The sequence below is a fragment of the Antechinus flavipes genome, chromosome 1, assembly GCF_016432865.1.
Source record: "Antechinus flavipes isolate AdamAnt ecotype Samford, QLD, Australia chromosome 1, AdamAnt_v2, whole genome shotgun sequence".
NCBI lineage: Eukaryota > Metazoa > Chordata > Mammalia > Dasyuromorphia > Dasyuridae > Antechinus > Antechinus flavipes.
In genome coordinates, this window is record NC_067398.1 from 550247355 (window position 1) to 550273938 (window position 26584).

At 33.3% G+C, this 26584-nt stretch overlaps 1 protein-coding gene across 1 annotated transcript in view; it reads right to left on the reverse strand.

Moving 5' to 3' along the window:
- RNF182 (ring finger protein 182) overlaps positions 1-26584 on the reverse strand; it is an 80289-nt gene that overhangs the window by 17313 nt on the left and 36392 nt on the right. The window contains exon 2 of the mRNA XM_051970658.1: positions 18045-18122. The gene's annotated coding sequence lies outside the window, so the exon portion shown is untranslated. The remainder of the gene's footprint in view (positions 1-18044; positions 18123-26584) is intronic.

The following is a 26584-nucleotide window of genomic DNA, read 5'->3' on the forward strand; positions in this document are numbered from 1 at the left end:
ATCAAGTGGGGAGTAGCTGAACATGGATGGTTTCAGAAAAAACTGAGAAGACATATTAAATGAAGCAAAGTGAAGTGAGCAGAACCAGAATGCTGTACATAGCAACAGCAATCTTGTAATGATCAAATGAAAAAGCCAATGATACAAAAGGATCTGTGCTGAAAAATGCTATCCATCTCCAGAAGACAATCTGATAAATTATGATTGAAAAATGAAGCATGCTTATTTTTCTTGTTTTATGTGTGCTGTTTTTGCAACATGGTTAAGTATGTAAACATGTTTTATATGACTTCACAAATGACTTTATATAAGTCATTATAAATAATAATATCATATTACTTGCTTTCTCAATGGGTAAAGGAAGAACAGGAAAGAGAGAATTTGGAACTCAAAATTTTTAAAAATAAACATGAAAAAATTATATGTAATTGAGAAATATTTAACAAAATAAAAAAATTTTTATATAGATATATGTGTGTGTGTTTCCTTCTCCCTCTCTCTCTAAGTGCCATAATCAAGAATCTCTATTATTGTCCTAAACTTCCCCCAAAGCATCAGTTAACATTCTGAAACAATTTCATCATTTTATTTTCTTTGTAACCTAAGTTGTTTTTCAAGATTCTAATGTAACTCTTTTATTTGTCTCTTACTGTTTAACCTTCAATATAGCTCATTAATAATGCTGGCATTGTTGCAAATCAATATTTAAATTGAATGGAATACCTCCAAATCTCTTATCTAATAACTTCCTCTTAAGTACAAGGAATACTGAAAATGTTCCTAACATGACAGATAAAGAATTCACTATTTTAAAAAAGCACCAAGTAATATTAAAGTCATGCCGCAATCAAACACAAAAAGTTGACCCTCTTACAAAAAAGATCTTCACTTTCAAAGGATAGAAAAACATTTGTGTAAGTTATGTCACTTGTCGAGCTATTCCCCTGGATAATTGACAAAGTGGTCATTTCTTTTGCCCTGAATTGTTCTGGCATTTATTTTTTGATTGCAAATGTAACAGGTAATTTTAAAATGTCATTTTAAACATTTAAACTATTTTAAATAACTCGAATCTGCTTTAATTACTGTTTTCATTTCCTAATGTCTCTGTTTCACTACCCACATGATCAAATTTTCTGGGTTGCATTTATTGAAAACTATGATTCCTTATTTCTATAATGCTGTCATATCCAATAATTTTCTGAGTTTCTTAATGTTTATCCAGAAAGAAAAGGTAGTAATTTTATAACAACTTTAAAACATGGAGGCGGCTAGTGGGGTGGAGGCAATTACAGATACAATTATGTTCAGTAGCTAGTATGTAGTCATCCATCAATTAGATACATAGCTAAGTTCATATGATTTCCTCAAAAAAATTCAGCCTAGTTGACTTTTCCCTTATTCTTCCATTTGCTTCTACATCAAAGAATGTAAGGATAAAATTAGATAATATTTGTAAAGTACTTAAAATCAAATAGGTGACTTAATAATTTGTTTATAGTCTTCCTTTCCCCAATCTGGAAATCAATATACATTTCAAATACGAGGACCAAATCTTTTTTTTCTTGATTATTCTCCCAAGTTAAAGAAAAAAAAATCTTTCCTTTCTTCAATTGGAAGAATTATTTCCAAATCAATAATCAGTCAACCAACATATGTCATTTATTTCAAATCTGTCATCAAGTAAGATTATCCAGTAACTTTTTTGATGAGCAACAAGTACATAAAAGAAAAAGAAAAAGAAAAAAAAACCTAGATTAGCCAAAGAAGAATTCACTGTTTACCTATTCTCTTATTTTTATCTCAAAGAGTCAATCTATATATGACACAATTTTTATAATTTTTGAATGTTTTGTGGGGCAGGGGTGACACTCCTGCATTAATAATTTTATTTCCAAAAGGAAATTCATGAGGGCACTCACCATATGCAACTCCATTCTTCTTTATGAATAACAAGGCAGAACAATTTTGATCATAATATCTTGGAACCTAAAACTTCTTAATAAAGCATTTGTCCCAGAATTTTTTTATTCTGGCTCTTTATGGATAAGACATTATCTGAAGATGCTTTCCCTTAATTTTTTATGGGAGAATCATCCCTACTCAGCTATTTTCATAGACATTTCCAAGTTTTTTGCATATGTGGTCCAGCATGTAGTCAATATATTCTAATTAAATATAAAGCCGGCAGCTCATTGAATTTCCAGCTCCTAAAATGCAAGTGTTTTATTTTCTGTAAAAATTTCAGTGCTTTCAGTATTACTATTCTATTGCTTAGAAAGTCTCTCAACTGAAAGCAAGGCACATAAGAAGACATTTCATAATCTCCAAAAAAGCGAAGTAAAGGGAATTGTTACTCCAATTCATTAATGAAAAAACTGACACAAAAACAAAGTGGCCCACTGGAGATTATATAGTGAGTGGTGAGATCCAGGTCAAGGATATTGGTTAAATTATAAAACACCTATTGTCATCATGAACCAGATATCCAGTTCAGTATTCCATTCTCCAAACTGGAGCGCTCATTTCCTTTATGATTTCATATTTAAATGTCTTCTGAGGATTTTACTTTCCTGAGGAATTCTTCAGAACAGCTTGTGTGTAGACTTCAATTAGCCCAAGTCACCATTATAAAGTCCATCAGCTGTTTTAATGTTATTAATATGAGAAGTAATATTTCTTATTAATGTGACTTTCTTAGTAACAGTGACTGTCAAACTCAAATTTATCCTCTTATTTCATAGATTCATCTTTAGTTTTCACTCTGGAAAATGGCCATTATATCAGCTATCCTCTAGTATATTTATCGGTGGTTCCTGTTTTTAGAAAGATTACCTAAGATTCACTTCTCTCTTTAAACTTCTTTTTGTGCAAACCTGGATTTCCAGTCTTTAAACATTTTCATTTCTTAGTCATCAGTTCTACGTGACATTCTAAATTCCTTGACTAATAATTCTGTCTCCAAAAAGAAATTTATGAGAATAGTTGCCATTTGTAACACCATCCTTCTTTGTGAACATCAAGGCAGAACAATCTCTCCTTTCTAGCCATTCACTCTTTCTTTCCATAAATTACAACCATTTGCCAACTTTCAGATACCCTACCAACCCCTCATGGATCTTATGTTGTTCCTGCACTCGGCATTTTAAAAAATTATTTACAGAACGTGGGTCTTAAACAAAGGTTTGAAGAAAGACACAGCATTTTCTTGCAAGGGAGGTCCTATTTTCTCAATATGAGATTCACAAATGAGATATGAAAGCCTAAGAGGTTTTGAGAGATCACTAAGTCATCATTAATATGCTGATCATCATGCAGATCACATAATCAGATGCAAAATTTGTTAGGCATTATTAGCAATAATTGAACTTCAGCATATTGTGATACATGGTTCCAGGACCAAGGTTTCTGCTGTGACTTCTCATTAAAGCAGATGCTTAGTATTGTAGCAGCAGGTCCCTGCTTAGTAACAAAGATGAGAATAAGCTCAACGGGATGTCAAACATTTGTCCTTAAGAGATCGACAGCAGACTCTAAAGGAATTCACCCTGCATCACCAATCAAATCGACTGGTTGCCTGGCAGCAGAAGGACCAATTCCAGGACTGCTTCCCTCAGAGAGACACATTCTTATAAACAACCCTTCACTTGGCCAATCAATCCAATTTGGTGGAAAATCATAATCTATGCATTAGGCTATAGCCAAAGAAATGCCCTAGAGATTTAGTTTGTTAAATCTGGATATAAAGCCAGGAACAATTACTGTTAGATTGTATTCATCAAAAGTCTCACACTGATTAGCTTAAGATTTAAAGCTACAATTTAATAGCAGAGAAACACTGAGGGGGTCAACTAGATGTAGTCCTAGAGTTGGTTGCTGGAATTGTACAATCTACATACCAATATCCCATACTTCTTCCTTCCAATAAAAAATATGCCATAGTTTAGGACCAAAACAGGTAGAGATCATCAAAACAAGTATCTAAGCATTCTATGACATATGAGTGTAAAATAGCTAAACACAAGAAGATTTTGAGTTGCAGTAGATCAGACTAAAGCATTTATATTAACTTATGACCTTTTATCATGTAAAGTAAAATCTAAAAATATTGCTTTATTCCTGACACTAGGAACTAATTTCTTGAACACTGAAGGGAAAACTATAACTTTCCTCTAATTCAATGGTTAATATCCTTTGTCTCATGGACCCCACTGAAAGTCTGTATTGCCAAATTATTCTCAGAATAATGTTTCTAGATGCATAAAATTAAATACATGAGATTAAAAGGAAAATTGATTATATTGAAACAGTTATCAAATTGTCATTTTTGAAAAAAACAAATTCACAGACCCCAGATTAGGCACCATAATTTTAATTCATCCCAGTTAGATAAGAAATAATGCACAACATACAAAAGGTTTTTGGGTTGTTTGTTCAGAACCCTTCTTTACTTCCACCATGAAACAAAAACAAAATACAGGTTATATAAAAGAAGATGATAGACAGTAATGGCTTTATTTCCTAAAATTGATCCATTTTCTTTTGACTCATCACACATACATACATACAAAATCAGCATGCAACCACATCAAGGAGAAACCTAGGATTATTTTTATTTTAAATTTTATAATTTTTATTTTAATTTTTTTATAATTTCTAGATGGCACAGTGGATAGAGTATAGGGTCTAGAGAGGATGTGAGTTCAAATCAGACCTTATTTTTATTTATTTATTATTTTTATTTATTTATTATTATTTATTTATTTTTATTTATTATCATTTAATTGTCTCAGTTTCTTCATCTGTAAAATGATCCAGGGAAGAAAATAAAAAACCACTCCAGTATCTTTGTCATGAAAACCCCAAATAGTGTTATGAAAAGTTGGACATATATATATATATGTGTGTATGATTATAGATATATATGTATGTGTATGCATATCTACACTTAATTGTGGCCTGCTTTGGGGACAGGGAGGAGGAGGAAGGGTAAAAAAAAAAAAGAATAAAGTAGAAAATGCACAGCAAAAAACAAAGAAAACTTATAAGGAAGCAGAGAAAAGATGGACAGTTCTAAACACAATGTGTGGTATTTATAATATAAGCTTCTTGAAATGGAAATATTTTGAATTCTTTCATGTTCTCTCATGCACATAGAATTGTTTTTCTTTCTTTTCCTGTTTTGTATTTATGTTTAAAATAAATAAAGGAAAAAAGAAAAGGTGGACATGGCAAACAATTAACAATCATATATATGCACACGTATATACATGCATAAAAATAAACATACATGTAGATAGACCATTTCTATGGGCTTTCGCTCTGACTGCATATTACAGTTCATACAAGATAAATTCTTTATACTGTTGGTTTTTACAATTTGGGTGGTTAAGCCAAGTTCTTTTGAATGATTATAGAGTTTATTTAAAAAGCTCTGCAATGTTCTAGGGCTTGTTGGCAAAAGATCTGGACTTTGTGAGTTGCTGTGAAAGTACAACCTGTCATGAATGTGAAATATCTATTCAGCAATCCAATAAAGTTGTCTTTACCTGCCAGCAGAGTATAATAGTTGCTATAAGTTATTTTTAATGTATCGTGTCTTTGTTAATATATACTTATGAATCTTTGTATTTTGCATTTCTTTTGTGGTGGAGGAAATAAATCACTGTCCTGTGATGGTATTTATTTTGTATATTGGCTACTTCTTCTACAAAAGACCCTCTTAGTCACTTTTAGAAGAAACTCTGAACATTAACAATTCCAAAGCTTTATTATTTTGTCCAGAATTCTGGGGTGAAGAATGTGGGGGGGGAATCCCTTCTTTGGGGATTAAACTCCCCCAATTGTGCCCAAAGTTGGAGCTCCTAGTAGGAAAAAGACTTTTTCTTGCAAGGATAACACATGCATATGCTCATTTTTACAGACTTAAATGAACACAAGTTGTTTTTTTCCCCCTATAGACACCAATCTTCATGAGAGCCAGAATTACTTTAAAATTATTTTCTCTTAGAATCCCTAACAGCTAGCACTGATGCTTAATAAGTACTTATGGACTGATGCAGTCAATACAATATCATATACAAACAGAATGCAGGTCATTCCTTTCCATTTGGACTCAGTATCAGTCACAATCCATGGTCCATGATAGTGACAGATATAGATAGATATATAGATAGACCAAGAGACAGATAAATCAATCTATTTCATGTTTTGCTTGATATTAATAATATCAATAATTGATTAAATAAAGTTACCTCTGTTTTATTACATTTTTCACATAATCTTGGATGCCTCTGTTGTGGATAGGAGACACTTTTGAAGAAAAGTTTATATGGCAGTATTTTGCTCTACCAAATCAAATTCTTGTATAGTCAACAAACTTTAAGTACAATGGAATCTTATATTCTTTACCTTTTTAGTAAATTTTCCATTACTAAGATATGGTCTGCTTTAGAATATCATTTGAGAAAACTTATCTGTTCTTTTCTCACATTTTCATTCAAGAAATCCCTCAATGACTTGTAGGCAAATCACATAAAAATTCTATGTAAATTTTAAAATGGGTGTGGTGGGCTATGCCTGATCAGGATAATTTTTATTATTATTATTATTATTATTTTTATTTATTATCATTTAATTGTCTCAGTTTCTTCATCTGTAAAATGATCCAGGGAAGAAAATAAAAAACCACTCCAGTATCTTTGTCATGAAAACCCCAAATAGTGTTATGAAAAGTTGGACATATATATATATATGTGTGTATGATTATAGATATATATGTATGTGTATGCATATCTACACTTAATTGTGGCCTGCTTTGGGGACAGGGAGGAGGAGGAAGGGTAAAAAAAAAAAAGAATAAAGTAGAAAATGCACAGCAAAAAACAAAGAAAACTTATAAGGAAGCAGAGAAAAGATGGACAGTTCTAAACACAATGTGTGGTATTTATAATATAAGCTTCTTGAAATGGAAATATTTTGAATCCTCTCATGTTCTCTCATGCACATAGAATTGTTTTTCTTTCTTTTCCTGTTTTGTATTTATGTTTAAAATAAATAAAGGAAAAAAGAAAAGGTGGACATGGCAAACAATTAACAATCATATATATGCACACGTATATACATGCATAAAAATAAACATACATGTAGATAGACCATTTCTATGGGCTTTCGCTCTGACTGCATATTACAGTTCATACAAGATAAATTCTTTATACTGTTGGTTTTTACAATTTGGGTGGTTAAGCCAAGTTCTTTTGAATGATTATAGAGTTTATTTAAAAAGCTCTGCAATGTTCTAGGGCTTGTTGGCAAAAGATCTGGACTTTGTGAGTTGCTGTGAAAGTACAACCTGTCATGAATGTGAAATATCTATTCAGCAATCCAATAAAGTTGTCTTTACCTGCCAGCAGAGTATAATAGTTGCTATAAGTTATTTTTAATGTATCGTGTCTTTGTTAATATATACTTATGAATCTTTGTATTTTGCATTTCTTTTGTGGTGGAGGAAATAAATCACTGTCCTGTGATGGTATTTATTTTGTATATTGGCTACTTCTTCTACAAAAGACCCTCTTAGTCACTTTTAGAAGAAACTCTGAACATTAACAATTCCAAAGCTTTATTATTTTGTCCAGAATTCTGGGGTGAAGAATGTGGGGGGGGAATCCCTTCTTTGGGGATTAAACTCCCCCAATTGTGCCCAAAGTTGGAGCTCCTAGTAGGAAAAAGACTTTTTCTTGCAAGGATAACACATGCATATGCTCATTTTTACAGACTTAAATGAACACAAGTTGTTTTTTTCCCCCTATAGACACCAATCTTCATGAGAGCCAGAATTACTTTAAAATTATTTTCTCTTAGAATCCCTAACAGCTAGCACTGATGCTTAATAAGTACTTATGGACTGATGCAGTCAATACAATATCATATACAAACAGAATGCAGGTCATTCCTTTCCATTTGGACTCAGTATCAGTCACAATCCATGGTCCATGATAGTGACAGATATAGATAGATATATAGATAGACCAAGAGACAGATAAATCAATCTATTTCATGTTTTGCTTGATATTAATAATATCAATAATTGATTAAATAAAGTTACCTCTGTTTTATTACATTTTTCACATAATCTTGGATGCCTCTGTTGTGGATAGGAGACACTTTTGAAGAAAAGTTTATATGGCAGTATTTTGCTCTACCAAATCAAATTCTTGTATAGTCAACAAACTTTAAGTACAATGGAATCTTATATTCTTTACCTTTTTAGTAAATTTTCCATTACTAAGATATGGTCTGCTTTAGAATATCATTTGAGAAAACTTATCTGTTCTTTTCTCACATTTTCATTCAAGAAATCCCTCAATGACTTGTAGGCAAATCACATAAAAATTCTATGTAAATTTTAAAATGGGTGTGGTGGGCTATGCCTGATCAGGATAATTTTTAGTATTATTATTATTATTATTATTATCATCACCATCATTCTTTCTTCATAGTGGGTGTTGAAGAAAAGATTATTGATTGAGATGTCTTATCTAATTTTAACATATGCACTGGAGACACCATGCTGAAGGAAGCTATTTAAGTATTATTTTGTTCTACTGAATCAAATATTTTAACAAACGATAAGCCTAGTGAGACTTTGTGTTCTCTATGTCTTTCAGGCAATTGTGTGATGGTTTTTTTTTTTTAAGGGTCTATTTGAGCTGAAACAAATAATAATACTTTTAGCTTGTTTTGCCATTGTTCATTCATTTAATTTCTTATTGTTGACTTATTGCTATACTACTGGAGGTTTTTTGGATTGTGCTAAATAATAACGGTAACAATAGGTGTCTCTATTTCATTCCTGATCTTATTACAAAAACTTTCAGCATTTCTTAATTATTAATAATTCTAGGTCTTGGTTTTATGTAGGGTCATTTGATCACACTAATGGTCCTTCCATCACAAAATCTTTTAGTGTTTACATTAGATTGCATAACTAATATATTTTAGCAAAAACTTTCTTATATCTATTGATATAATTGTAAAGCCTTTTCTGTTTTTTATTAGCATAAGTAATTATCTTAATTCTTTTCTTAATGTTGAACGATCTCTGATACAAATCTAACTTTGTCAAAATGAATAATTTTAAGATAATACTTTCCCAATAATTTATGTAATATTATTGGGTCAATGTTCATTAAGTAATAATGGTCTATGATTTTTTAACTTTATTCCCATCTGATTTCAGAATCAGGATCATATTTGTCTCAAATTAAGAGTTGCAAAATTAAACTTTTTGATGTCTTGTTCTTTCTAGAGATTTTGCCTTGCCTTTTTTCTTAATCAAATAATGCTCATTTATCAAATTGGAACCTCTTTTTGTTTATTCTTTTCTTCAGTCCTTTTATTAATTTTCCTATAAGGAATTACTATGAAAATTTCTTTTTCCCATTGTTTTTGTTGTTGTGTTTGTTTTTTGTTGTTGTTGTTATTTGACAATGTTCTAAGGTGGCAGTAGGGAACTTAATATAGTCACAATCCCTCATCCAATTATCTACCCCCAAACTCCAGTAACTTCACTATTGAAAATTACCATCCAACTACTCCCACTTCAATTTAACTCCTTCTTGTAATATCTATTTTTCTTTCTATACTGTTCTCTTGGATTTTCATTAAACAAAATTCTCCAACCATACAAATAAAGTTTCCAAGTTAATTAATACAATCTCTAAGAATGATTTCTAAATTTTAAATGTAACCATGAAGATGATTAACTCTTACAATGAATAAAAACAACCAACAATGCACGCTTTCCTCAAAAGCAGCATGAGAGTTTCTACTTTGGCAAAGAGAGTGACTTTCTAGTCACAAATGGAAACTGTCACACTCTAGACTAGAAGTAACATTCCATCACAGTTTTAGTGACATGTTCCACCAAACTAATTTAAAATTATAACAATTGGCATCTTGCTTCTTATGTCAATAACTCATCTCTCATTTACCACTATTTTATCAATAAGTGTTTAAGCAGAAATAACATGACCACTTTTCTTGAATGTTGCAGAGGGGTTTTCACATGAGATAGAAGAAGCACTGTATATTAAGAGTACACACTAATGTGAAAAAATTTCAAAAATTGGATAAAGTAAACTCAGTAAAGATCACCCGAATTAGGATTGGGATGGGGACAGGGAGATGGGCAGAGAGAGAAATAAGGAGGAAGAGGAGAAAGCACTGTGCTAAGCAAAGCACTAGGAATACAACCACTAGGAGCTGATGTTGTAAAGGGAGGGCAACCCACAAAAGCTGAAGGGGTTCTTAAATTTCAAGGGTTTAAGTTTGTTAGGGCAGAATAATCTTATAAAATAAGAAGCCTGCTGGATCATGGTGAACAATGAAATTCAGCATCAGGAGTGGAACTCTGTGGAATGAAATGAATATGCATGTCCCTTAAAATGGAATTTCTAGAAGAAATGGATCAGTCTGAAGAAGGGTCTCATCAGCTAAGAGTGCTGGATCATGGAGCAGAAAAAAAATCTGAAGAATTTGAATCTGAGCCTGGAGAATAATGAAGGAGTATGATGATTACAATGTAAAAGAGGATTTCAAGGGGTTAAAAAAGGAATAGGTATGGCCTTAAATTCTATAAGGGATTCCACCCAAAAAGAATGAAGAGCTCTCAAGAGTGAAATTTTGAAGATACAAATGACTCCAATAAGGAAGAAGAGAGAGAATAGTCCAAAGAGACCAATGTGGATACACAGAAAACTCATTAACCAACTTAGATTTTTAAAGCCATATATAGGAGATAGAAGCAAATGAAGGTGACTGAGGATGAACAGAAAGAAGTGAAAACAATTGAATTCTTACTTTGCTTCATTTCTCTACCAAGAAGCATGGTCTTCAGAATGGGAAGAATAGAATTGAAAAGAACTAGAGCAAAGTATTGCAAACCAAAATAAATGAGGAAATGGCACCTAGCTAACTATCCTCCAATGGTCCATGACATCAAACACAGCCAAATGACATCCTATGAAATTGATAGAACTGATAGGTGTGATTACTAAACCACTGTAAATAACCTTTGAAAAGTGGGGGAGAGAGGAAGAATTGCCATAGAATTGGAGTAGGGCAAAAGTCCTTATTTTCAAAAAAAGAAAAAAGGGGAGTCTACAAATATAAGCATATGAAGTAGCATACTGAAATTTGGATTGGGAATTGGGAAGAACTAAATTTAAAGCCTTCCTTGAATATTTGTGAGCCATGTATCCCTAAACAAGTCCTTTAACCTCTCTCGGGCTCAGTTTCCTCATCTGAAAATGAAAAGGTAGAACTAGATAGCCTCTAAGATTCCTTTCAGCTACAAATCAATGATTCAGCTATTAATAATCCAATGAATTTTACATGGATTCTTGACAAAAATACAGAATGTTGTAGACAACATTCCCATATAGGCATAGATTAGTTTTTAAAAGTCCTGAGGTTCCTTCTAATCCCGTGGTTCTTGAAATAAAACTAAAGGGATTTGTGAGCACTTAACAACAAAACACAAGATTAAAAAACAAACATAGATGAATCAAAAACAGACCATTTAAAAGAAAATGTGAAAAATTTGCCCCATGAGCAAAAATTTATCCAAAAAAATCAACAAAAAAAGTCAGAGATCTGAGATATATACAAAATTAATACAAAATTTCAAAGAACCATTATTCAATATATCATAAAATAATATAAAGTGTTCAAAAGATTTGCATGATATAAATGACCCATTTGCAAACAGGCTACAAATCACAATAAGCAAACGATAATTAAAGCAATTTTGAGGTTTCACTGCACATTAGGTAAATGGGCAAACAAATATGACAACAAATAGGAAGAGTTAATAAAGGTTGGGCTGAAGAAAAACACTCAAAACAAAAAAACTCTTGGTAGAACCATGACCAAATTTTCCCCACAGTTTTAGATACCACTTTAAAATTACATAAGTAACTAAGCTTTCCACATTTGTTGACCTGGAAAAATGAACCTTCCCAAAATGGCTTTCAACCTCAGCACTCAACTGGTAGACATATATCAATATGAGATCAGACAGAAGCAAAGGCCCAATATATACCAACATAGTCAGAACTGCGTTCACTCTTTGTGCTTGTAAGGAACGGAAAACGTTTCCTCATGTTCCTTAAGTCCAGTGATCCTACTTTCACTCCCATTCAACCAAATATAGGGATGATCAAACAATGGATTTTGTCCTTGTTCACAAGTATTCCACTTCCCTAATTAGAAACTGACATTCTCCTATCTAGCCATAATGTCCTATTCATTTCACCTTTCCCTATCCTTCACCCTTTTTACATATATTCTTTATCCTCATATAGTCTCTAATCCCTCTATGCCTATAACACTTTCTCAAGCTTTTATCCCTGCTTAAATTTCTCTTTCCTCCCTTTCTAATCTCAACCCTAGTAATTATCTATTTTACCTAGTGAACCTGGAGTAAGGAAAAGCTAAATTCAAATCCATTCTCAGATACTTAGTATTTGTGTAATCCTGGGCAAGAAATTTGATTTCTGTCTCAGATTCTTCAATTGTAAAAAGGGGTAATACTCACACTTAGGGTTATCCTCAGAGGATTATTGTGAGGATCAAATAAGGTGATAATAATAATAATAATAATAATAATAATAATGATGATGATGATGATGATGATGATGATGATGATAACCTGTAAAAGTGCTTAGCTCAATATTTGGCTCATGGAAGATGAGATATAAATGCTTATTCCTTTTCCCTTCCTTTGCCACCACTTTCTCTTTCCCTTCAATTCTTCACAGTCCTCTCCTCTTAAATCCTTTGGTTTCTTATCATATTGCCACTCTTTTCTTGCCAAACTTCAGATCCAGATTAGCCACTATTCACATCCTTCACTCAGATGCATGAGGCTAGAAAAGCTCCCACAACTTTGCTGAGTAGGTATATTACAAATTCATGTTAGATAATCTCAATTAGATTCTTGTTACAACAAGGCAGTCCTTTGATTTGTCTCTATTTGATAATCCAGAAGAGGTGTTCCAAACTTTCTCTTTCATTCTCAATACCCCACATCTCTTCCCTAACCTCAGCTAAGGACCATGATTCTTACATTATTGAACTGAGGCCCTTTGACCAGAGCTCTCTCTCTATCCATTTTCTTAATCTTAAAACCTCATTAACATCATCTCTCACTTTCTCCTCCTTAAACCCTGTCTTTGACAAAGTGGTGGCCTTTCTTTTTGCCAAAGCTTTACCTATGTACTTGATTCATGCCCTTCCATCTTCTCCAGCAAACTTTTTCTTTAAGCAGTCCCTCCTTCTTTCTCAAATTCTCAATGTTTCCTTATTGAGACCTTCCCCAGTTATTTTTCAAATTCAGCCAAGTCTTCTTATCCTTATAAAAGCTTCATTTAGGCCCTACCATACCCTTAAGCTATCATCCAAAGTCTCTTCTTCCTATCTCAGGCAAATTCCTTTACAAAGTTATCTTCACAATTCCAAAGATTCACAATAAAAAATGCTATCCACATCCAGAGAAAAAACTGACCGAGTTTGAATGCAGAATGAAGCATATATTTTTTACTTTCTTTAATTTTTCATGATTTTTTCCCTTTGATCTGTTTCTTCTTATACAACACAATTAATATGGAAATATGTTCTACATGATTGCACACATATAAAAAACTATTTAAAATTCTTACCTTTTTGGGAGGTGGAGAGGAGAGAATGAGGGAGAAAATTTGGAATCCCCCCCAATTTTTAATTAACATTAAAAATTGCCTTTCCATAAAATTGGAAAAATAAAATACTATTTTTAAAAAGTTGTTTATACTCATTGCTTCTATTCCCTCTTCTCTCACTCCTTTCATCTTTCACAATCTGACATTCAACCTCACCATTTAAATGTCAATTAAAACTGCTCTCTTTTAATTGCCAAGCTATTTTTTTCAATGTTATTCATTTTGAACTAATTTCTGCATTTCACACCATTGACTATACCTGAAACCTCTTTCCTCTCTAGATTTCACTAACAATACTGTCTCCTAGTTCTCCTCCTAAATGTGGGAATGTTCTTCCTATATGTGTGTGTATGTATATACATATACATATGTGTGTGTGTATACACATATTTCTAGCCCATTTCTACTTTGAGTTTCAGTCTACATCACTAATTACTATCTGATATTTCAGACCAGATGACCTTAAAACAATATATTCAAAACTTAACTCATTCTCTTTCCCTAAAACATGTCCCTCTTCCAAACTTTTCTATCTCTGTCAATAGGATCACCATCCTTTCATGTCCCACTAATCTGAAATCTTGGAATCATCTTAGACTCTTCATTGTCTCTCGTCCCAACCCAACTGGTTGCTGAATCTCTCCATTTCTACCTTCATGACCATATCTTGCATCAGATTCTTTCTCTCCACTCACATAGCTTATTTCAGGCCCTCATCACTTCTTGCCTAGATTATTGCAACAGCTTCCTCCTACTTAGCCTCTCAAGTCTCTCCCCATTCCATTCTTTCCTATATACTTCTGCCAAAGTAATTTTTCATAAGTGCAGACCTTACCATGTGACTTCTCTAATTCCAGTAGATACTTATTGCCTCTAGGATAAAATATAAACTTTACTTTTTAGCTTTTAAAGCCTTACACAGCCTAGCACTAATGTATTTCTTTAGACTCACTGCATCTTACTCCCCCCCTCCTACACTCTGAGCCAAAGTTGCGGTCTCTCTAATCTTCATATGTAATGTTATATCTCCCTTCTCTGTCCCTTTGCATTGGCCATCCCCTTACTTCTACCTCACAGTCTCTCCTCCTTCACATTGCAGTTCAGATACCATCCTCTTCATGAATGTTTGCCTGATTCTCCCTAAATGCTAGTGCCCTCCCTCCCAAATTACCTTATATTTAGTGATTTTCTATACATTAATATTATATATAGTCTTCATATTTATACACACATAGATACACACACACTTGATATCTCTATCATTAGAATATAAACTTAAGTCTAATAGGAATTATCTCCTTTGTATCCTCAGCACCTATCACAGTGCCTGTGATATTAATTGTGATAAAAGTGATATTAAGTGCCAGGCACTTAATAAACATATCTTGATATATTAATAAATATATCTTGATTGGCTGATTGAATATAGCAAATGCCCATCAATAAGAGAATAGCTGAGAAAGCTGCAGTATATAGGAGTGTAACAGAGGGCTGTTGAACAGGTATCAGCATTCTAATGTAATTCAATACCCCATGTAGAGAGACATGATGATGTCTAATGGAGGTATCTTGTTGACTGAGTTCAATTAGATATTCTGTATATGATTTGGGTCTGCTAATAATGAAGAGATGGACAACTAAATAGTTTCTGGACAAAACTGAGGAGCATTCCACAAGGGCTCATCAGCAAGGACCAGTCATTTGGCCTAATATTATAAAAGGAGACAGTTGGGGCCTCGATTCTTTGCCTCTTATTATATGAACATGAGCTTGGTAGGATCATGTTATGTAGACACTGCATTAAGCCTGAGCCCTACTTCCCCAGAGATCAAGGTAGTATCTTATAAGTGTGTGTCCAAAGGTATTGAAAGGAAATGATTATACATCTGCTCTTGCAAAGTGGTGAATACCCTTTTGTAAAAGCTAATCGATATGAATTAGCTAAATGGAATTGGGAAATTAAACAATGGCAGTTAATACTCAAAGGGCTATCAAACTGTGCACACTCTTTGATCCAGGAGTGTCACTATTGAGTCTGTATCCAAAGAGATCATAAAAAAGGGAAAAGGAGCCACATGTGCATAAATATTTGTAGCAGCTCTTTTTGTAGTGGCAAAGAACTGAAAATTGTGTGGATGCCCATCAGTTGGGGAATGCCTGAATATGTTATGGTATATACCATGTATACCATATATAAGAAACAATCAACAGATGATTTCAGAGAGGCCTGGAGAAACTCACATGAACTGATGCTGAATGAAGTGAGAATATTATACACGGCAACAACAAGATTATGTGATAATCAATTGGGATGGATTTAGCTCTTTTCAACAATGAGGTGATTCAGGCCAATTCCAATAGACTTGTGATAGAGAGAGCCATCTGCATCCAGAAAGAGGACCATGGGGACTGAATATGGATCACAACATAGTATTTTCATCTTTTTTGTTGTTTGCTTGCTTTTTTCTTATTTTTTTCCTTTTTGATCTGATTTTTCTTGTGCAACATGATAAATGTGGAAATATGTTTAGATTTTATTTTATGCACATATTTAACCTATATTGGATTGCTTACTATCTGAGAGAGGAGAGGGGCAAGGGAAAGAGAAAGATTTGAAACATGGAGTTTTACTAGGGTGAATGAAGACTATCTTTGCATGTATTTTGAAATGGAAAAACTATTATAAATTTTTTTAAATGGCAATTAACAGTGAACATTGGGGGGCATACCAGAATGGGAACTGATATTGATAATTATGGACAAGCTGGAGAGCTTTATACTATATTATTATAAACATAAGTAGTTTGGGAACTGAATTTGTAAGCTAACTCAAAAAGTGATCATCATATATTAATAATCCAACCTTGACCCAATTTAAGCCAAGAGCTTTATCAATGAATTAAATGAAGGCATAGATGGCAGGCTTTTCAAAGCTGTGAACAGCACAAAGTAAGGAAGGTTTCCTAATAAATGATCCAAATCAGATATGAGAAAATGCTTCAGGGTTAATAAAAAACAGATTGAATTAACAAAAGTTAAACAATAGCAAGTCCTTCATTTTGGTTTAAAAACCAACTGTCTAAAACTGAATTGGAAAGTAATGGTTAAAAAAGAATTCATGAAGAAAACATGTGGGATTTTTTAAAGGACTGCAAGATCACTATATTAACAACATAACTTGGCAGCCAAAAGAGCTAGCATGTTTTTAGGTTAAATTAAGAAAAGATACCCATAATGACAGAGTTTCATGGTACTCCACCCTAGTCACATCTCATCAGCATTTTGTTCAGAAGTGAACAGCACATTTCAAGAGTATTGACAAAGTAGCACATTGAAGGGTAAACAGAACAAGACTTAAAAACATACTGGGATAAACCCTGGTTAAAGGATTAGGGAATATATAATCTGAATAAAAGACTCCTTAGACTTAAATATGATAATTGTTTTCAAGTTTCCAAAGAGCAATTATGAAGAAAAGGGATTCAATATTTCTGCTCAACCCCAGAAAGCAGAACCAGAAACATCTAGTATCAACTGCAATGGGGAAGATTATAGTTCATTATAGAGGAAAATTTCCTATCAATCAAATCTATCAACAAATGCCTGAGGTATCAGTAAGTTTTCTATCATTGGATATCTTCAAATGGAAACTGGATGGGTACTTGTTTATGGATGTTAAAAAGAATATACCTGTTATGCTATGGTAACTACAGAGCCCCTGACGTGCCCTCCAATAAAAGTGATTTTGTGGAATCTGGATTAAATGATCTATGACAACACTTCCAACTCTAATTCAGATTCCATTATTTTCCTCTGTGCATTCTATAGTCTTTCACATATAAGGGGAAAAAAAGCCATGTCTTGATTTTCTTGGATGTCAGTTTCATAAATCTGTATTTTAAAAATCACTATCCAAAGTTTTAAAAACAATGTAAAAAAATGTGTCAAATGTAACTGGAGGAAAATCGCTATCCATAATATCTATAACAAAAACATATGCAGATGCACTTTGCAAAATCATTTAGTAAAGAAAAGACACATCAATGCACTAAAACAAAATAAAAAACAAATCAAAATATTCTTATCTCAAATGCTTAAAAAATATTTTGGTCAATTTTTACTTTCTTTATATATGCATATATGTATATACATATATGTATATATTATATATAATGTGTCTGTGTCTATACACAGACATGTGTGTATTGTGTGTATATGTGTGTGTGCAAATCATTGGTGTTCATCAACATAGCTCCCAAACAATGGTAGATTTATACTTACCAAAATCCAACTGTGCTCTGATTTGTCAAGTAATGAGTAATTCTGCTAATGAATTATTCCAACTAGTAACACATAGACCTGGGGAAGGAGAGAAAATAGAATAAATAATAAATTTGTTGTGCTAATAAGTCTTTCAAACTTATATACAAATGTCCCAACTTCAGGGGAAAAATCTACCATATGGGAAGCTTTTTTTAATGGACATATTGATGTCAATTTTTAATCCCCTTTTTACTTTGAAACAAAGTTATAGGATGTGATATATTGACTTACATATATTCAACTGTGTGGGCTAGAACTGAAGTAAAAATTCTCAATATATTCTTAATGTGACTTTAAAAAGGTTATTTGTTAGGAAGAAAGGATATTAAATGCTAGGGAAGATAGATGCAAGTTACTCTTCAAGGTCTTCTGTGGTTATCTAATAAGCACTGTATACAAAAGAAAATAGTATACACTGCTTCTAATATGCAAGGGCTAATTTTTTATTCTTAACTAAAGTGAAAAAAGAATATATTTAAGAACATTTTTAGAAGTCACCGATTAAAAGTCATATCACCTAGATTCCAAATCTAGAAAGCAAAAAGTTCTTTTTGCCTAAAGCAACTAGAAGCATAATTTAAAAAATAAGAGGAGATAAATACTTGGAAATCAGTTGGTAGGAGGTTAAGGTGCATTTCACTCTATTTTTAGCAAGTTTTATTTTAGGGAACAACAACATCTCAAGGAAAGGGTTTTCTTCTAGTTGATAAGAAATATGGAACTGAAGAAGAGATGTACTTATTATGTATTTATTATGAAAATAAAATAGGAAAGCTTCCCAAGACAAGAATTTAGGGAGGAATACCAGATATGTAGAAATAAGATTTGAGGGGCAGGACACAAAGAATGAAATACCCACCTGAAAAATAACTTAAGTGATGCAAAAAAAGAAGGGAAAAAAGAAGTCAACAAGAAAAGAGTAATTTAAGAAATGGGAAGAGAACAAGGAGAGTAAACCAACTTGTCTCTGAATACAAGATCAGAAAAAAAAAAATCTCCAAGGGAAACAAAAAAAGGAGATAGTCAACACTTTACAAAACAGTAGGCATGTCAAGAAGGATAAACATGATAGAGAGTTTCTAGATTTGGCCCAAAGGAACTCCTTGGTAAACATAATTGAAGCTATCATGAGGATATAAATCAAACTGTAACAGACAGAAAAGAAATGGTGGCAATGAATAGAAAGAGATCATGATGGTTTGAATTTAAAAGGAAGGAAAAAGAAAGAGAAACAAGAATGGTCAGTGAAGTCAAGTAATCGCAATGATAAGAGAAGGACCTTTCAGTTTTGAATGCTCACTTTTAATTACAGGCTCCACAAATATTATTAATCATTTGTTTTAAGCAAATAGGACTGGAGCTGGACCTATGACTTCATTAGTACTGGAAATTCCAGTATGAGGTAACACCCTCTTATTAATGCAGATCAGCACCTTCTCTGCAGGTCTGGAGAGATTCCTAAGTACTAGATCTCAGAGTTGGTGTGTATAAGCAAAGGGTGTTGAGTACATCTTCCTGAATCTGAAGCTAGCTTCCCATATACTCTGCCTCCCATTTTAACAAGCAATGACACCCTCCCCCAATTTAATAATATGAGGATGTAGTAATTCAACCTGCCAATTTTGCCTAACAAAATATCTGTACCAAAGGCAATGAGCTAAGAAAGATGTTTTGTTTAACAATAAAAATTCATAAAGACTTTCAAGAGAGAGAAAAAAATTTCCACATTTGGTGATTCAGATTTTTCTTTTCAAAAATATAATGTAACTAAACTTGTTGGAATCATATAATCAAATATACTTTTGGGAAATGAAACAAAACTGTTTTGACTGTGACTAAATTGCCCTAATATATTTTTGATAAACAAACATAGATAACTTCAACCTCTATTGACAGAACCTGTGCCACTATCAAAAGATCCCCTGCCTTCTCCCACCCCACCCCCCTGAGAATGAATGTGAGGGAAAAGAAATCCCAAACTGTCTCGGAACTCTTGTTAAAACTGCTAGAACAATATTGAAAAGTTAACAGCAAAGGACATCCTTAAAGAACCCCTTTAAAAGAAGAGCACTAGACTAAAAATCAGAAAAACTTTATTTTTTAGTTCATCATTACCATGCTAGAAACAAGCTATGTGATCTTCAGCAAGTCACTTTCTTTGATTCAAGTACTTACTACATAGCTACTATATGTAAGGCATTTTGGGGGATTGAGAGATCAATAAATTAGAGTCATTATTCTTAACTAGCTTATCATCTAGGTGGTGCAATGGATAGATGAACCTGAAATCAGGAGGACCTGAGTACAAATCTGTTAGCTGTGTGACCCTGAACAAGACACTTAACCCTATTTGCCTCAGTCTCTCATCTGTAAAATAAACTGGAGAAGGAAATGGCAAACAACTCCGGCATCTCTGCCAAAAAAACAGACAGACAAACAAACCTAAATGGTGTCACAAAGAATCAGTTAAGGCTGAAAGAATTGATCAACAGGTGAGAGTTCTTCAAATACTTGTTCAGTGATCATCCCCTCTTAAAGTGACCCTTATATAGCACAGAATCAAAGATCCATCACCAATTTGGCTTGTCTTCCTGTGGACACTCAAGGTTAATGATGTCTTTCCTTAAATGTAATGGTCAGGATTATTTTTAATCCAAGTGCAAGAATTTGTTTGTCTCTTTTGAAATTCCTCTTATTAGATTAGGCTCAATGATATATCTTCTCAATTTTTTAAAATCTTAACTCTGGCATCCATTATGCTAATTATTTTCTTCCAGTTTTGTGTCAACTTCAGATTTAACAATTATTCCACCTGTGCCTTTTTACAAATCATTCATTAAAAAATATTAAACAGCACAAGGCAAAGTACAGGGCTCTGGGGCATTCTTCTAGAGCTCTCTTCCAAATAAAATCATTAATAAACACTCTTGAATCCACCTAATTGGTGGGAACAATATCTCTTCATCTCGACCATAAGAACTGCTTTGCTAAAATCTACCAGAAAAAAGATTAATATAGTATGATAAGTTCTTGATAAAGCCATATTTTGTCATCATATGCGCTATAATTTTGCAAGAACTCAAAATCTAGTCTCCATTCTCTTTTCTTTTTTTTGAAAATTGGTAAGATATTTCCTAGTTTTCATTTCTCCAATACTTCTCCCATTTTTCACTCTATTTCAAAGAACATTGATAAGTGGGACTTGAACTCAGTATTCCTGCCTCAAAGGCCACCTCTTGAGTCACTATTCCATAGTGTCTCTCAAGATATATATAAAATGGGATTTTTAAAAATATTTTTACTTTTTATTTTGTATTTCTATATTCCTTCTACTTGAATTAAAAAATAAATCATTGACAGGTATAGCAGCCAACTTCATCAGTTTTACTTAAGATTGCAAGTTCATGGGGGCCAAATTACTTGGTCTTATAAAGGCTAAGTGAGCAGTCTGATTTTCTTTTTATCTACTTTTAGCATATTCCTTCAAATATTTTTGTTCTGTCTCTTATAGACCAAAGACCAAGAGAAAACAGAGGTGAAATAAGAGTTGAACAGTTCTGGACTACCTAAATCAACCAATCAATAAGCATTTATCAAATAATCATCATGTTCTAGGTATTATAGTTACAAAAGAAAAAATAAATCTGTCTCCAAGATCAGAGACCTACTTAGGGAATGAACACACAAATATAAACATAATATTTATATAATGTAATATTTAGGAAACAAATAAGGCTAAGGAAGGGCTTCTTAGAGAAGAGGGAACTTGACCTGAGCTTTTACATATTATTTGAAGCAAAGGACCTTTAAGAAGAGAATGTTTCAAGGGCGGGAAATGATACAAAAAAAAAAGAAATATTGTCTGCAAACAGGGAAAGTGACCTGGTCAAACCTATGCTTTTAAAAAATGGAGGATGGAATGGAACATGAAGGGATTTAAGACACGGGGGTCAATTTGGAGGCTATAGTAATAGTACAGACCACTGGCAATGAAAGTTTAAGCGAGGGTTTTGAGTATTTCAGTGGAGAGAAGGGCACAGATGTATAGGGAGTAGAGGTGCCATTGAATAAAGTGGCACTGAAGAGCAAGGAGAAAAGTAAACTCCTCCTTATGCCCTGAAAGGACAACTGAGGGGCACAACAGAAGACACAGCCAGTCTTGGAACCAGATGGTACAGACATAGAATTGGTAATATTTGACAACTGTGTATAACAGGTTACTGGGATTGAGATGGCTCCTGAATCTAATTGACTGAAATGATGATGGTGCCCTGGAGAGAAACAATGTTACTTGGAAGGTATATCTGTGGGGAAAGATATTGGATTCTGTTTTTAAATATATTGAGTTCTCAATGCGAACTAAGTGACTGAAATGATTATGATGCCCTTGAGAAAAACAGTATAGTTTAGAAGTATCTATAGGGAAAAATATTGGGTTCTGGGGTTTTTTTTAAGATGTATTGAGTTCTCAATGTTTACAGAAATGTAGTTTGAAATGTCCAGTTGTTGTTTGTCCTTCATTCTTAAAATGACCAATGGAAAGGTGATGAAGGACTGGAGCTCATGGCTGGATATATAAATAGAGGAATCATATGCAGAGAGATAATTAAACCCATGAGATCTGATGACATCACCAAGAGGAAAAAATGTTTAGAAGATTGGTCAACTGTGAAAAATACTACTAAGAGGTCAAAAAGTTTGAATAAATAAAGATCATGAAAGTTGAAAATTAAGAGACTTAGTTAATGTGAAGAAAAGGATTATCAGTTTTCATCCATCTACTCTGAATCGCAGTCCTGTCCTATTCCTTTTATTCTTTTCCTCTTTTCCCAATAAAGGTTTTTTTAAAAATGAAAAAAACATTTTTTGTTTTGTTTTCCTGACCAGCTTCAGTCAATTCTGATATTTAGCTCTTCTGATATTATTCTTATGGGACTATTTGTCACATTTTTGTATTCATTCAACAATGCCAGCCCTTTGGCACCAATTTTCAGTACACACACACACACACACACACACACACACACACAGAGAGAGAGAGAGAGAGAGAGAGAGAGAGAGAGAGAGAGAGAGAGAGAGAGAGAGAGAGAGAGAGAGAGAGAGAATATTATACATAAAAAGCTAAAAAATAAACATTTGGTGAAAAAATAATCATGTCTAGGCAATGAGAAACAAAATCAAAAGAAGAATTAATAAAGGAGTTAGCAGCTGAGCTGAATTTTAATGGAAAAGTGGTATTTAAATAGGAAGAGTTGAAAAGAGAAGGATATTCCAATAGAAGAAACAATGTATGCTCACTTAGCATGGACAAAAAAGTGAAATGTAAGGGCAGCTAAGTGACACAATGGAGTCAAGAGAACCAAGTTCAAAATTGGCCTTGGATGCTGATTAGTTGTGTGACAACTCACTTAACCCTTGATTGCCTCCTCTATCTCCCCACCAAAAGTAGAATGTGTTTGAAAAACAGGAAATAGTTGTTTGTCTGGAGTATAGTATACACATTAGGAAACTACAGGAGATAAGTTAAAATTTCTTATAGTGATATATAAATTCCTCCAAATTCTGGCCAGAACATACCATTCCATTTAGTGTTAGGTCAGGAAGCAATGCTCAACAATGCATAGTTGTTATAAGAATTTTGTTTTGTTTTGTTTTGTTTTAATAGCAGGAAGAATGTAGTAAAGAGAAATCATTAAAATAAATTAAGCTTTAAGATAAAGCTCATTACAAATTGAAAAAAAAATCAGTAAGCCATGGAGAATCATTAAGGGTTTTATTAGCACAAAAAAATCTGAACAGAGTCATGACTTAAAAGATTTGTTTATAAGGAATGACCAGCAGGATGAATACAGAGAGGACTGGAGAGACTTACATGAACTGATGCTAAGTGAAATGAGCAGAACCAGGAGATCATTATATACTTCAACAACGATACTGTTTGAGGATGTATTCTGATGGAAGTGGATCTCTTCGATAAAGAGAGCTAATTCAGTTTCAATTGATGAAGGATGGACAGAAGCAGCTACACCCAAGGAAAGAACACTGGGAAATGAATATAAACTGCTTGCATTTTTGTTTTTCTTCCCGGGTGATTTATACCTTCTGAATCCAATTCTCCCTGTGCAACAAGAAAACTGTTCGGTTCTGCACACATATACTGTATCTAGGATATACTGTAACCTATTCAACATGTAAAGGACTGCTTGCCATCTGGGGGAGGGGATGGAGAGAGGGAGGGGAAAAATCGGAACAGAAGTGAGTACAAGGGATAATGCTGTAAAAAAATGACCCTGGCGTGGGTTCTATCAATAAAAAGTTATTTAAAAAATATTCATTTAATTGGTATTGTATAGAAGAAACTGGAGGGAAAAAAAGAGCCTGGGCATAAATGCCAGGTAAGAAACTGTTACAATGGCTTAAATAAGAAGTAATAGCCTCCCAACTAGTCTGTTATTATTGTTGTTTTTGTTCTAGAAGCACAAGCATGCAAAAAATATGAGCCATATATGAATGAAATAGGCCTAGGATCACAAAGAATATACATTCTAGTGGGAGGATATATGTATACCCCTGCAAACACTCAATGCATGCCTAAGTGGGAATATTCTGTACTCTTTTCCAGGCATAAGAAGTAAAGCATTTATTACACTTTTTTAATCCAGTAGACAAAAATTCCAATAAATAAAACATTAAATCAAGGGAAAATATTTTATATTAATAACTGACTTTAAATAGCTGGCTTTCCTTGTATGTTTAAAATATGGCTTAGCTAACAATTTGCTTATATGCATCTTTTATCAAATCACTCTTTTTAAAGAGACTGGTACACAGAGAGAGACACTTGTATTCTGACAAAGCAGAATATATGGTTTCTTCTCCTGCTTTTTCATCTTACTCATTTTATCACAAGAGATTTTATGTGACTATAGTACAAAATCAATGTTAGCCTTAGTCATATCAGAAGAGAAGGAAAGACATAAAAAAGACATCATAAAAATGAAAAGAAAAGTAAGGAACAACAAAAATATTTGATGAAATAAGGAGACTAAGTATATATGAAACTTTACATCTCCAAGTAAGAAAACATTATGCACCATTATTTATTGATCAGGAGACTGCAACAGAAATAGTTGCTACAAAAGAGAACTTAGAAAAACAATATCCATTATAGCAGAGTTCTGGTGTGAAGTCAATGACTCCTTCCATCTAGGGATCAATGATTAGATTGTTCTCACATCAAAATAGCAAGCAAATTCATTGCTTAACAGTTTAATTCACCTTGAGAACTGGTGCCAATAGACTTGCATAGAGAATACACAGTCTCTCTAGAGAGAAATAGGAAAAAGAATCAAAGAATTTTACAGCTAGACAGAGCTTTAACGAGAGAATTCCAAGATCTGGGACAATTGAGCTCACTTACATGAGAATAATTCTAAAATATGAGCAGTCTAAGGAACAGCTAAGGAAGAAGGGAGATAAAAATCATAAGAATAAGGGCAGTTGGGAAAATGGGAGAACAAGGAAAAGAAATTTGTGAGCCAGATAGTGAATTTAGAAAAAATATAAAGTGACCTGTTGGACCATAGAGGACAATATAAAATATCTAAAGTATGTGAATAGAATGGAATGAAATTTAAAAGAGAGGCATTTGCTGAGTGATAGTGGCAAAAGAAGGATTTGAAAATTCCTTCTCTGGAACTCTATTAGGGGATACTGAACGAGATGAGGTGAGATCTCTCAAGACAGTTGTGAAAATCGAGTAAGGTTTCATCTACTTCAGAGTTGGAGTAGGCCTGAAGGTCCTTGAGCATTGACTCAAGAGCATATCTAAGTCCCCTTCCTACTATCTTCCCACAATATAATTTTCTCCTTATTTCAATCAAATATGGGCAACTATATACTTATTGGCCAACTTCAATTTCTTGGGTAGTTCCTGAATTTAGAATGTAAGACCCTAAGCCAATGAGGATGATGGTCAGTGGTGAGAGGAGTATTTACATTAGGAACTATTTAAAGTGTAAAACTTGTTCCAAAAGGTGCCTCCCCCTTTCAATTGCTTGCTTGATAGGAGGGACACCCACTTCTCATGAGAACATACAATAAACTTTTGCTTATCTCCTAGAGATCTCTCCAGCTTTTTATTAAATGGTGACCACTCATTATTCTGAGCCACACAATACAATAGCAAGAATCATCAGCCTTGAAGAGGATGTCAAGAGATATGATGTAGAATGAAGTCAGGATTCAGCGAACATCAAAAAATATAAGGAAAAGCATAAGGAAGAAGGAAATTTAATTATAGAAGTAAGGTCCCATAGTCACTTGGGAAAGAGAAAGTAAAGGAGAAAAGATACCAGGACTGAGTTTACTCTCGGGAGATAGGGTATAGCTGCTGGAGAGGACAATGGTGGCCAGTATTCAATGCCATCATTACTGATATTTCCTGGGGATCCAGCGTGGTTGGAGTCCCCAGGTTAGATGCCACAAGTGGGCAGTCT